Source organism: Triturus cristatus, chromosome 5_1 (genome assembly GCF_964204655.1).
Source record: "Triturus cristatus chromosome 5_1, aTriCri1.1, whole genome shotgun sequence".
Lineage (NCBI taxonomy): Eukaryota > Metazoa > Chordata > Amphibia > Caudata > Salamandridae > Triturus > Triturus cristatus.
This window is the reverse complement of record NC_140587.1, coordinates 663,586,246-663,599,370: the sequence shown is the minus strand read 5'-3', so window position 1 is coordinate 663,599,370 and position 13,125 is coordinate 663,586,246.

Below are 13,125 nucleotides of genomic sequence, written 5' to 3'. Positions count from 1 at the left end.
TTTTGTGAGAGTTAAAGAGGATGAGGGAAGATTGAAAAGGTCAAAGCATGGGAACACCTACTGGATACTTTGTTGGCCTCAGAAGAAGACACAGATTCATCGAATCGCTCCCTGAGTCCTTACGAGTAAGGGAAGGGAAATCTACTTCAATACTGCTAAATTGGATGTCAATGGGTACTACTGTGATATACTTGTGCATGTGGAATATTTTGACATTTTATTTCTGACTGTTTATCTTGATTGGGGTCATTGTGGGTGGTGGGATTGATGTTATAGTTTTATTGTACAATTTCTAGTAGACACAAGATATATATGAAATATACAGTAGTTGGAATATGATTGAATTCTTGAGGATGCATGTCATATGAGATATATTCATATCAATTTTAATCTGTAAATTATAGTTGCATGGGTATTTCTCCCTTTTAACCTATATTTTAATCTATTTATTATAACTATCTGTGTACCTTTTAAAGCAAATTAGTGTATATGTTGTGCACATCATTTATGATCTGTATTATATGCCTGGCAATATTGCACTAAGGTCTATTTATTAAACTAATAAAAAAGTATTTAAACTAAAGTAGAGGCAGTCCACGGCCTTCCTGACTCCTTGAATATCTGTCCCTAACTCCCGCCCCTTCCCCTGTCCATACATATTCCCTGTCCTGACCTCTCCCAACTAACACATTTTCCCAGGGGGAGACTGACTGCATCTGTCACTCCCTGTCCTTTCATAGTGAAATAATTACACGCCAAACCACCATGAAGTGTGCAAGGCCATTTTATTAGCACAGGATTGTAAAACAGTTAGTCAATCTCAAACAACATTAAGATAGCGTCAAACATCTTGATACATCAGAGCATCCCTGCCCTCTCCCTTCAAGGCACTGCAGTGCATCAAGGTGACAGTAAGGCAACCTCAAAGAACATTAACATAGCGTCAAACATCTTGATACATCATCCCCTTCTTCACCCAACAATTCTCACCTCAAACCAAGCTTTCTCCCAAAGCCCCACACCTTGTCTCATTATTTCCCCTTACACGTGCTGACTTTCTTTCATTCCCCATTCTCTCTCTCACTTCCCCAATTGAACATCTTCCAGTGAAGCATCCTTGTCCTGTTCCAAGAATACCAAACACTGTCTTCCTTCACCTGTGCTTCCCTCACCCCCCCCAGCAGGGGGTATGCCTGCATTTGATTCTCCACCCCCAACTACCTCCATCCAGGAAAACCCCATAGGACATTTCACTTTCCCTCTCACGCTGCGTCTTACTTAGATCCCCACAGATGCACTCCTTTGCCCTAAAATCTCTCATTGCACAGTTTATTGATCACATCCCTCCTTTCCATCATATTGTATTCATTTCCACCTGTTAAAGGTGTACCCCATCAATCCTAAATAGAAACTTCTCTTCCTCCCCCCACTGCTGCCTAGGCACAAACTCTGTCCAGGCCAGACATTTCCCCGCAAAATTCCTTTTGATCAACCACAGGTCCTGCTGCATCTGTTGCAGCAATGTGAGCCTGACAACTGGACCAAATCATTTTCCCACAAGTGCACCAGGAGCATATACAGGCAACCCTTCTGCGGAACCACTTTTGCTAAAAATGTCAACAAATTGCCCCAGTGAAAATCACTCCTACCCCACCATAGAACCTCATGCCTGCTACTGGACAATCCCAGGCTCCATACATAAATGTGCTGGTCCACATACTTAGCCGTCCAGTGCATGACAAAAAGTCCAATTATCCAAGTTTACAGCTTGCTCTTCCCAGGACCACACACGCACCCTACGGTGTAAAATAATGTGTTTGACAAGATCCCTAACCTCCTTCACACCAAATCCCCTTCTTCCACATGTAGAGCTCACAACAGCTAGATCTCCACCTGCCTATCCTCCTAATCTGGTTCCAAACCCAACCCAGATGCACCACTGCCATTTCTTCCCTAATTCTAAAAGAGTGAGTCCAAAAGCTGGCCTGGATCCTGCCGCAATTTATGCAATGCCATGCGTAGTACTGACGGCAGTTGAAAAGCAGTAACCCTCACCCCACCCTTATGAGAAAAGATTGCCTCCTGCCTGCAACCTGGCCAGACCTGCACCTTGCTGCCTCCTTTCTTCAGCCACACCCACTTGCTCCTCCCCACCTGGTCTGTCTTAGATCTTCTCAGCCATATCCTCAATTGGCCCTTTTGCAAGTGCATCTCGCTATACTACACAACCAAGGAACTCAACAATTCAGGCACTCTGAACATGCCAAAGAACATCCATATCTCACACAGCCTGAAAATCACCACTTCATACCTGTCAAACAACAATCTGGCACCACTGCCATAATGTCTTGCAACCAATCAAATATTATCACCTCTCATAAACTAGACCCCCCACCCCTTTCTCTAGTCCACCCTTTCAGAATCTTCCACAAAATCTCATCTCTCGCTGGGTCAAAATCCAGTTCAGCTTCCCATAAAATCAAATGCCATCCATCTTGCCCGCAATAGTAGTGGGCGATAAACTTTTGTCAATCAATGACAGAAGAAAAATGTATCAATCTCCCTTCCCTGTCACTGTGATCCTATATCATCGCCCTCTGTAGGCTTCCTTCAAAACTCTCAAATTCGATCCAAGTCAGCCAATAGCTTCTCCTTGTGGACTCCTCTAAAGACCACTCCACCAGCCCAATCACTCTCACTCCCCACAGCAGAAATACCTGTAGTTACTGGCGTCTTGTTGTCCTCCCCTCTCGGTGCCAGGCTCCGGAAATGTTGCCACTGTGAATGAGATAATGAATCTGCTGTATCATTATTCACCCCTGCCACGTGTTTTGCCCTAAAAACAATGTTCAATCACAAATAGTCCAGTGTAAACTGCCTCAACAAACGCAGCACAATCAGATCCCTTGCCCTCTGTCGGTTCACCAAGTCCACTATTGTCATGTTGTCAACATTTAACATCACTATCCTCTCAGCCAAATCCCCACCCCACACTGACAAGGCCCTCAATAGCAGAAAAAATTTCAAGAAGGCAATGATCCTCCCTTTCTGTAACTAGTGTGTTGGCCACCACTCCGCACACCACTTCCCATCACAGAACAGGCCAATACCATGTGCAACCACCGCATCTGAGAAAATCTGTACCTTTCGAATTTTGTTGCCACCCAGAAACAGCTTTGACACTCCATTGAAATCTCCCGGAAAAGTCTTCCAGGTACATAGATCCGCACGCACTGCCAAAGAATAATGAACTCTGTGATGGCGGTAACACCACCCCCGACAAAGCCATGTCCAACCTTCAGCAAAATGTCCATCCACAATTATCACTCTACATGTGAATTTCAAAAACCCCAGCAACTTCTACACCTTCTTAACTCCAATCTCCTTTCCCCAATCACCTCACCCAAAAACTGCGGGCTCTCATACACGTTCTCACAGTGTGACGTTGCCACCAGCAGCTCCATGCCCAACTCAACGCCTAAAATTGGCAAAACTTTGCTTGGGCCTTCCATCTTTCTGGGGCTCAGGGAACTCCTAGTTCTTCTCCCAACAGCTCAAACTATCTCAGAGCCCTGTGACACTCCTCCAACTACTGTCTGCCTCTAAGCAGAAGATCATCCAGGTAAAACCTCATGGTGCCTACTCCCCTTTGTAAACACCTATTGCAGAAAGGTGCTTAAAGCCTCAAACAATCCCATCGGCAACACTCTATTCACGTATATGGCATCTCCAAATAGCATTTCCCACAATGGAAATTCCTCCAGATGAAGAGCAATAACCAAAAAGCTGATTTCATATAGTATTTCACTAGCTCCGCCCCTTTGCTGCACTGTTTCACTGAATGTACTGCATCATCCACCGACGCGCACACCGCTTCAGTGTTTTCTGTGGTAATGAAATTGTTCGCCTAGTCTCCCTCTGGCCACGGCAAGAGGTGTGTCATCCTGAATTCTCAATCATAGAAAGGGGCAAAAATCCTGCCCTCCGCTACTTTCTTTCTCAATTTTGCTGCCACCACCTCTGACACTGCCTTTACTGATCTTAAGTTGTCCACCCACCTACATCTCCTAGGGCCTTTGAACTCTCCCCAGTTCCTTTGTTCCCATAGCCACCACCATTCTTTATTACTTGAAGGTAATCCGCCACTGTCCCGTCTATACTTGCGATGTCCTTCACCGGAACCAGACTGCTTTCTAGCCGTGCCTCTCTTGACCTCTGAAATACACCAACTGTACTTTACTTTGCCTCACTTCTGCGATACTTCTGCAGTGCCTGTTCCCCCATTTCTTCACAATCTCACAGTTAACATCCCTCCCCTTCATCAGAGCCCTCCTCGTAATCCAACACCAACTAATCCTCTCTTGCACCTCATCTCACACATCTTGTCTCCCACTCTCGACATTGCTTCTCCCAGGAATGGTCGTCCATGTGTGTCCTGTGTGACTGAGCCTGCAGCATAGATAGGACTACCGCAGACCCCTCACCTCTTGAGGTCAAGGTGCAGGGCCCATCATGAACCCCGTTGGCATTGCCAACTGACTACCAATCACTCCTGTTGGCATCGCTGATCCCTCCCCCTCCAGGCAGAGCAAACCTGTCAGGCTCGCTGCACCACCGGCCTCCCGAGTCACACCAGCTCCCACAGTCCCGGACAACCCTTGGTTCCCTTCCGGCACCGATAGCCAATGCCCCCCCCGGGACCCATTAGGCTTGTCCCTGGCCACACTATCCCCCGACATGCCTTTGACCTTCATCAAATGCCCCTGTTCAAGACATCAATGCTCTCATCTCTCCTCTGTGTCTTGAAAAAGCTGATGCTGTCTCCTTGTCTTTGCCTCCAAATCCACCCCTTGCTACCTTGACTGCTGCTCTGACCCTGTGGCCTCCTAGCCTGCCACTATCAAGTGCCTGTGTTTAGACTCTTCTATTTCCTGGAGTTCTGGCACATCATGGGTCCCTCTGCCAGCCCCTATCCATCCCGCACCTGACTGGAAGTCAGGTCTATGGGCATGTCACCCCCAGCTGCCATAAAACCTGCTGCTATTTCTTTTTGTTCCACGCCTGAAGGCATGCAGTTACTCCTGTTTGGCCCTGTCCCCTATCCATGACCTAGTCCTTACACAGGACCCGCTTCCACCACAAACTCCATGGCCGCCGAGAGACTGTGTTTCCTCCCCAGCACCTTCATCTTTACTGTCGCAGGTGGTGTGCCATTACCACACCCTATCCCCCATCCTGCCTCTCGGCCTTCCATGCAGAGACGAGAATGCGGTTACAGCGGCTGCCACTCCACCCAATGCTTACCGTGCTGGGTGATTCAGCCCTACCTAGGCTTGCCCCCATGCAACACCTTCTTCATTTCCTCTCCCTACCGTCAGGTGGTGCAAGGAGTCAGAAGAGGCTCTCCATGCCCTTCCTGACACCTTAAATATCTGACCCTTACTTCCGTCCCATAACCCTGTCCCTCCCTATCCCCTGTCCTGGCCTCTGCCAGGGGAGACTGGCGATGCCTGTTGATCCCCCTGTGTCTCTTCATTCTTTGGTCACATATTGCTGAGAAGCAGCCTTGTTATGTATAATATTAAAGACAATTCTAAAATCTTATTTTCTGAATTCGCAGGCAAAAGCACATCTCATATGTGTGCAGTAAAGTTTATCTTACTTGCATGGAAAACCATAATCAGTAAGATTTATGCATATTGAAGAAATTTGAAATGTGTGTGAGGATTTTTGTTTGAACATCTGTGTATTTCCAGAATCTAGATTCAAATATATTAATCTTAAATGCAATTTGAACACGCATTACTCATAATCTGTGTGACAATTACAGCTTTAAAGAAATTATTAGTATTCTATGTTACAGCGTTAATCGCGTTAATAGTTGCTAATGTCATAATTAGCACCTTTAATGTGACCTCGAAGGCCAGGGAATATTTCTACACAATGACATCTTTATTATTATGATTCTGATATTCAAATTCTTCTTCTCTTTCTATAAATGAAGTTCCTTCTAGTCATTTTAAAAATGTTTGAAATGGGTGAGTTGAAGGGTTGTCTTTTTATTCTGCATAATCTGTTTGGACCTCGGGCCACATCATGATGCGCTTTGATGCCTCATAGTGACATAAAGATATATAGCCCAACTCCATTTTGAGTAGGCCACAACTTTCTGTATTTCTGCAAAATCATCAACATGTTTGCGTTTTACGCAGATGGCGTTTGTCCTTATCTCTCCAAAAACCTTGAAAGTGCCAAGTCATTTAGATATAAACATAAACATAACACCTGATGTGACATCAGTCTGGAGCATGTGCCTTGTTATCTCAATTTCAAGGTCAGACAATGAACAATAACCAACACAGTGTTGCCGGACTTGTTGTATTTTCACCTTATGTGTCTAGAGGCATGCATCCTAAATTAGCCTCTTGATACTTAATGGTTATATCAAACTTTTCAAATGTGACATTGCAAATTTCACCTCAGATAAGATGAGAATGTAAGGACTGCATCTTGACCACCTATTAGGGAAGGTGCTTTGGCCCAGATTATCTTGAGCAAGATGCAGACCGACCAGAAAGTTATCCAGCCTGCCAGACAAGCTCCTGCAGTATTACACTTTCTACTGTAAGCTAATATTGAGCCTGAGCCTGTGTGGAGTTGATGCTAATGCTGAATGCCTGTTTGCCTTTTGCAGGGAACATGGCCTTCCAGATTCCTGATAATGTCAGAATTTTGCTGTAAATAAGGTATGCAGTGGGCTCATCTTTTCATGCTCTTCAAGCATAGCACATATGCTGTTAAGTTTTTAGGTGACATTTTAAACCATGTTAGATATTCATAGATTTTTTAAGATAGCACAGCTTTGAAACAGAAATACGAAAATCTTGCTCACTGGTTCTGAGCTGTAGTGTCAGAAAAAAAGGATTAACTCAAAAAAATAGCTGATTAAATTAATTCACTTTAGGCACTATTAAACTACATTGTTAAATAATAAAAATAAAATCAGTGAACATTGTAACATCTTCCTATCTTAATTTGGGAAAAATTAACTTTTAATCACAAAGAGGCACTTCCGTTGGAAAGGCAACAGCAGCCTATACATTGAAAATAACTTGTCATTGAGGGGCACAATATTCTTTATATTTTGCATTCGCCACTTGTAATCATAAGGCACCCAGCCTTGTGGTGAGCTGTAAGGCACACTTAAGAATAACTTACCTAATGTTTACAAGTAGCTGTCTGTATATGCTAAAACATCATCTTATATTTTGTGTTGGAGCATTCACACAGGGACAATGAGGCAAAATGCCAACATATCCAATCCACGAAAAGGCTAAACGTTGGGTACAACTATGCAGAAAGGCAACTCGTCTACGTGACATATTCCAATGTACAATACTGTGCAAAAACCTAGAATGGATGAATATAATTTATCTAAAAAATACACTATGTGGATTCATGAAAAGATGCCATGCCGAGCTAAGAATGTTCTCACAATATAGCCACTCTGAGTGTATTTTATCAGTATTTACTTGATTTGGACCCTCGAAAATGACTTTCTCTCATCTTAATTCAAAGATTAATGCATTCATTAAGTGGATTATCCTATTGTCAAAAACGTTCAATGAGTATGTACTAATGGCTTTCCCAAACAAAATATTTTTTGTTTTTCCAGAGTTCGGTTATAGACATTTGGAATTATTATACTTGGAATGAGCAGCTGGGGCACATTTTAGACCAACAGAGACACCTTCTAGGAAGAAAAGGGTGAAAGCATTTGTCAGATTGAATACAACTACAGAGATCCAAGTACACATGTTAATGATGGTTAGTAAACATACGCAGCTTTACCTGAGACCTTTAAAATATAGTATCCTCGCAGACAGGGGGCCTTTCTACTCCATAATAGTTGCACCCAAATGTGTTCATGCTAATGGGTTAGGAGCTATAACAGATTCAAATATGTGCATTTATTTGTTTTCAAAGTGGATGTCTTTAAACTACGTCACATAGTCCTCATCCTACTACATAATTTGCAGTTTCCAACTAAAAATAGCCTCTAATTAAAATTGTTCAAATGTATTTTAAAAATGCCCTACATGTGGAGTCACATAGTAGCCGATCCCTTGCAAATGTAAACATATAATCCTTCCATTGCTGAAAGAATTTGCTACATATTTCAGTCGAAAGATATGTTGATGTTCCCCTATCTGGGGTCAGCAAAATGGGAAAGTTACTTTGATAAAGTAACACACAATAGAGACCTTTTGATAAGTCATTAATTTTGTGGTGTTATGCACGGCTGTCGATAAAGTGTCAGCTTAATTTGGCCTGATCATAACTAGGGCTCACACCTCTACTTATACTACTAGAGATTTGCGTAAGAGCACAGGGTAAGGTTGGTTAGTGCAGGATGTTTTGAAGGAAAAAAATTTACAATCATCATTAAAATGATATAAATTTAATTTATGACATTTTATAGCAATAAAGTACATACATACGATTTCACTCATTTAAATAATATGCACAATAAATATTATTTAACCAATATCTGTTCAGTGAAATCTTCTTGAATTATATGCATGTTAAGTCAGAACAAACAGGATAACAAATCGAGCCAAGGGTAAGATAGAAGTGGTAAAAGAAGAAAATCACTCACGAGTAGCGCTTGGAACCAAAGATGAATGTATTACATTTCAATGGTGAATTTATCCTGGCAGTTACAATTCTCAAAAGCGTAGCATACTACACAGAAACACATAATGCACTAATGAGTTGAGTCATTTTTCCCAGTCTATAAACATCTGGAAGAAACAGGACACAAACTGAGGACATCTCTGACACAAGACTAAACTCTGATAAAGTAACAGACTGTGGGAGGCCTAAATGGCACAGCAATGCAGTGCTCACATGCTTGAACAGGTATGCCACTGTCCATTGAAATATCCATTACAAATGCTTGGGCTTCACTTATTCTTGCTAGATTTGGTCTTAGAAGATGAGTGATGGGTAAAATGTGTTTAAGGCCAACATATGATTAAGAGTTTGTAAGCTGAATCCTTCATAATGCCATAAAATCCAATACCAAGATGTGTACACAACAGAGGATAACCATAATTATTCAGTTTTTTAAAATTTGTAAAGCTATAGCTACAAGGCACAATTCAATTGGATCTGTATCGATTTTCACCTCTGGTTGGTATGACATACAATGCTGGAACAAAGATGCACAAAAAGTAGGTATTATGCCTTGGTCCTCTTTCAGCAGCTTATCCAAGTAACACAAAATATGAAATTCAGCTGTAACAGGGATGGCCACCTACTTAACTAACAAAGTAAAATAATATTCATTCAGTAAGATGTATCACTACCTGAAAAAATACATGTTGACACTCTTCCTGTGAGCAGAATATATTGTTTTATAAAACTCATCTCAGGAATAGATTAATTCAAAGAAGGGAGCATAATGTGAAAGTTAAAACAACTTGATGCAGTAACATTTGCCTGGTTCAATTGGATTAAGCAGCTTTGGCTGAAGCAGCTAGTACAGAGCAGAGTGTTCCATTCTTGGATCTTAGGGCCAACACCTCCTGCACCGCTGATATATGTGACCCATTCCCTGACTTTCAATCTCAACCTTCTCCCCAAATGCCATTTCTACTACTGTCCTTTTGCCCACCTCTGTATACTTTCAATGACTTTTAGTGGCATAAAAATGCAGATAATAAAAGGCACTGTAGCCCTGTTGTTGATTTCATTCCCTTCCAAATTCTGCTCCCACTCTGCCGCTCTTTGAAACTCCACTTTTTTTTCACTTCAGCCCTCTTGTCAACTATTCCAAAGAGAGGGTAAAATTCAGTCTGAGCAAAAGGCTCTTTAATGCTGTAGGGACCTTAATATTAGAAGCCTGCCCCTATCAAGTTTATATTGAAAAAATGCAAACCATTGCCATTGTGAATTCATAAGGCATAAACTCTGAATTATCATAGTACATGACACAGAAGACAGAAGATGCAGAGATTCTGGATATACTGAACTGTTGCACAGGTAAATAGTTCTATTTGTTTATGACAGCTTTTAGATGACACCTTCTCTCTAACTGGTCTGTCATTGAAGGGTGTGGACATTCTTCCTTTGCAGTACAGTGGTTGGAGCTATTTTGCTACTTTGTTGCTTCCTTTGAACAAATTATTTTATTCTCTATAACTACCTGAACGCATGTCAATATGATTATGTAATGGCAAAAGATGGACAATGCTTTATGTTTAGAGAAAACAGATTCTAATATGATCATTTCACAGCCATGCGAACAGAAAGGAGCACTTATGAAAAGATACAAGGACAATAGATATAATTTATGTGACTCAACTTTTCAGTGATGGCAAGATTGAAACTTTAGGAAGTGTGTGGAGTTAAGCATTACCAGTTGTATCTTCCTGCAGTGCCTGCTTACTGCTTCAGCAATACTCACCTGAGCAATATGGACGTGAATCTGTGATACTGTGGTCTTTTCCTTAGGACACTGTAAAGAATGATTTTTTCCTGAAAATAAATACCAAGGTCTCGCCATTAGAGGCATACTTGCTTTTCAGTTGTTTAGTCAGTACTAGAGAGTAAATGGAAAGTTTTGCATCCATTGGATATATGGAACTAATCATGATTTTTGTTGTACAATGCAAACTATTGCGAGCGCAATGTTGCAAAACTGAGATATGCTGCTAACCATTGCTGATAATGGGGTGACCCGTTATTAGTCCGATTTGTAACGCGCATGGCTGCCCCAGCAACGGAGCGTCCCAGCGCGACCCCAACCAAGACCAGCGTCCCGGAGACAGAAGCCAGATATATGCTAAGCAATTGATGATTTAACCAAGCCAGAGAAGAGCCACCTACTAGAAAACCTATGGGTTATAGGTTGTTAATACAAATTTGGTAAACAATCCACTTGATTCTCATTTTCTCTCATCCCGTCATCATGATATGCACAAAACGTGTAGCGTTTTGCTTAGACATTGTGACTGAACACAGTATGATACTTTGCTGGCCTTGGATCAGGCCTGGGCATAGTTTGTGGAGTTTCGCTGTACTGAACTTCGTGAAGCGACAAAAAAACTGCTGAATTCCATGAGTGGCAGAGTGCAGAGTGAACTGCCATTCGCGCTGATCTTCCTGCCACTCACGAGAAATTCTACCCGAATGACAGCTCACACTCTACAACTTACCGTTTGCGAAGCGAGTGGGGGAAAAACTCCGCTGCACTAAGCAGAGCAGGGTTTTCTGCACTCCACAAGCTCTACAACAGTTGCAAGCTGTTAGTTTTCTTCAAATCAAGTCAAGGCTTTAAGAATCAGCACATTTTTTCTAACTGCCTGCCAGGAGATCTGTCTTTCAGTCTACTCATCCCCACTTTCTTGGAAATGTCTTAATTTTGTCTAACCGTCATTTGCCTATGCTCTACTCTATTATATGAATCTTAGCCAAGCTAAGAGCAGGATGCTCTATTATGGAAATATTGTGAATGACAAGATAAAGATGAAAGTGAACTCCAAAAAACTGAATACAAATCTTGGAAAGGACATGTACACAAGGGCATATTTATCATTGCTTCATGCTACATAGCAACCTGCTGTGCTAAGTTGCATGAAAAGCAAAATGCAGAAATGCTGCATATTTACAAAGATATACCACATTTCTGCTCTCTCCTTGGGCTGTCCAAATTTGTGCTGCCTAGTGCCAAAGTAGGCACCCTTGCAACATAGTGCAAAGGTGTATGCCCTATGGGCAGAATTGTTTTTGTGCAGGAAGGGACACCTCCATGCATAAACACTAACCTTAGGGGCATATCCCTCTTTCTACATGTGCCTGAATATGCAGAACATGTGTAAAGAAGAATTAACAAGGAGAAATACATATATTTCTCCTTGCTACTCCTTTGTCAGAAAGGCACATCATTTTGTGGCAGCCCCAGGTTTACAAGTATTTGTAAATCTGGATTTGCGAAAAAAACATGGTTGGGTGCATAGCAATGCCCATTCTCGACCCATGTAATGCCCATCTGATGCAAAGTAACACAAGACAGCACTATGTGATGCATTACGTTACCTTATATTTATTAAACCTTGCAAAGTGGCTTTGTGTGGCTGAGTATATTCCAGATAAAGAATTTGATGTTACCTTCCGACGACTTACATAAATTTGTTCCTAAAATGATTTTTTCAGGTTGTTATGTTCTTTTGGTCCTTCCAACTTGTAATTGTACCTTTAAGAAAGGTTAGTTTTACATTTGTAAATTACTTTGTGGTGTTAAAACATATTTTAGCCTGGACGAAATCAATTTAAAAACATTAATTGAACAGCTGTGACATAGAGGCACAGCCAATAGGTAAGTGAATGTGGTGATGACTCTCCTCCCCAGGTTACAGAGTGTGGAGAGTGATGCCAGCCAGATCAGATCTTGCTCTTTAAACACAACTTTGGCAAAGAAGGTTGCGAACTGGCAGACCAACTTTAGTTCTAGGCCAGCAAGGTTTTCCAGATGTCAGACTTGGCTGCATGACTAACTATTGTGTTTTTTGGCTGTAATTTGGCAGATAAACCTGTGCATGCACAGAGACTGGAACCTACAGGCAGCTCTGTGATGTGCAAGAAACATGTACTGCTATAAATTGTATATATAGGAGTATTTAGAAAGAAGATATTTAAGAGCATTCACATAAATGCCCATGTTTAGGCATTTGAGGCTTTCAGAAATTAAAGCAATTGTTGTGGTTTACAGTTTTTTATACCCAGGATTGGTTTGTAGATACCCAAGGGCTGATTCACAAAGGAAAACTTATACTTTTTTGTAAGTTCACGACTTTTAGGTATTAGTAAACTGCAGGAAAAGTTTTACCACTCCGCTCTCCCTATGAGTGCAGAGTTCTCTACCTCGATTGTGGAGTTTCCAGATACGAAGGACTATGCACACATAAGTATAGGGAGTGAGAAGTCATAAAACTCCGCTCCTAGTTTCTGAATCCTAAAAGTAGTAAACTTACACAAAGCGTAGAATCAGGCTTCAAGTGTTTCATTTTGTGGCTGAATTGTTTAAATCCGTTAAGCAATGTTAAAAGCTCATTTACCCCC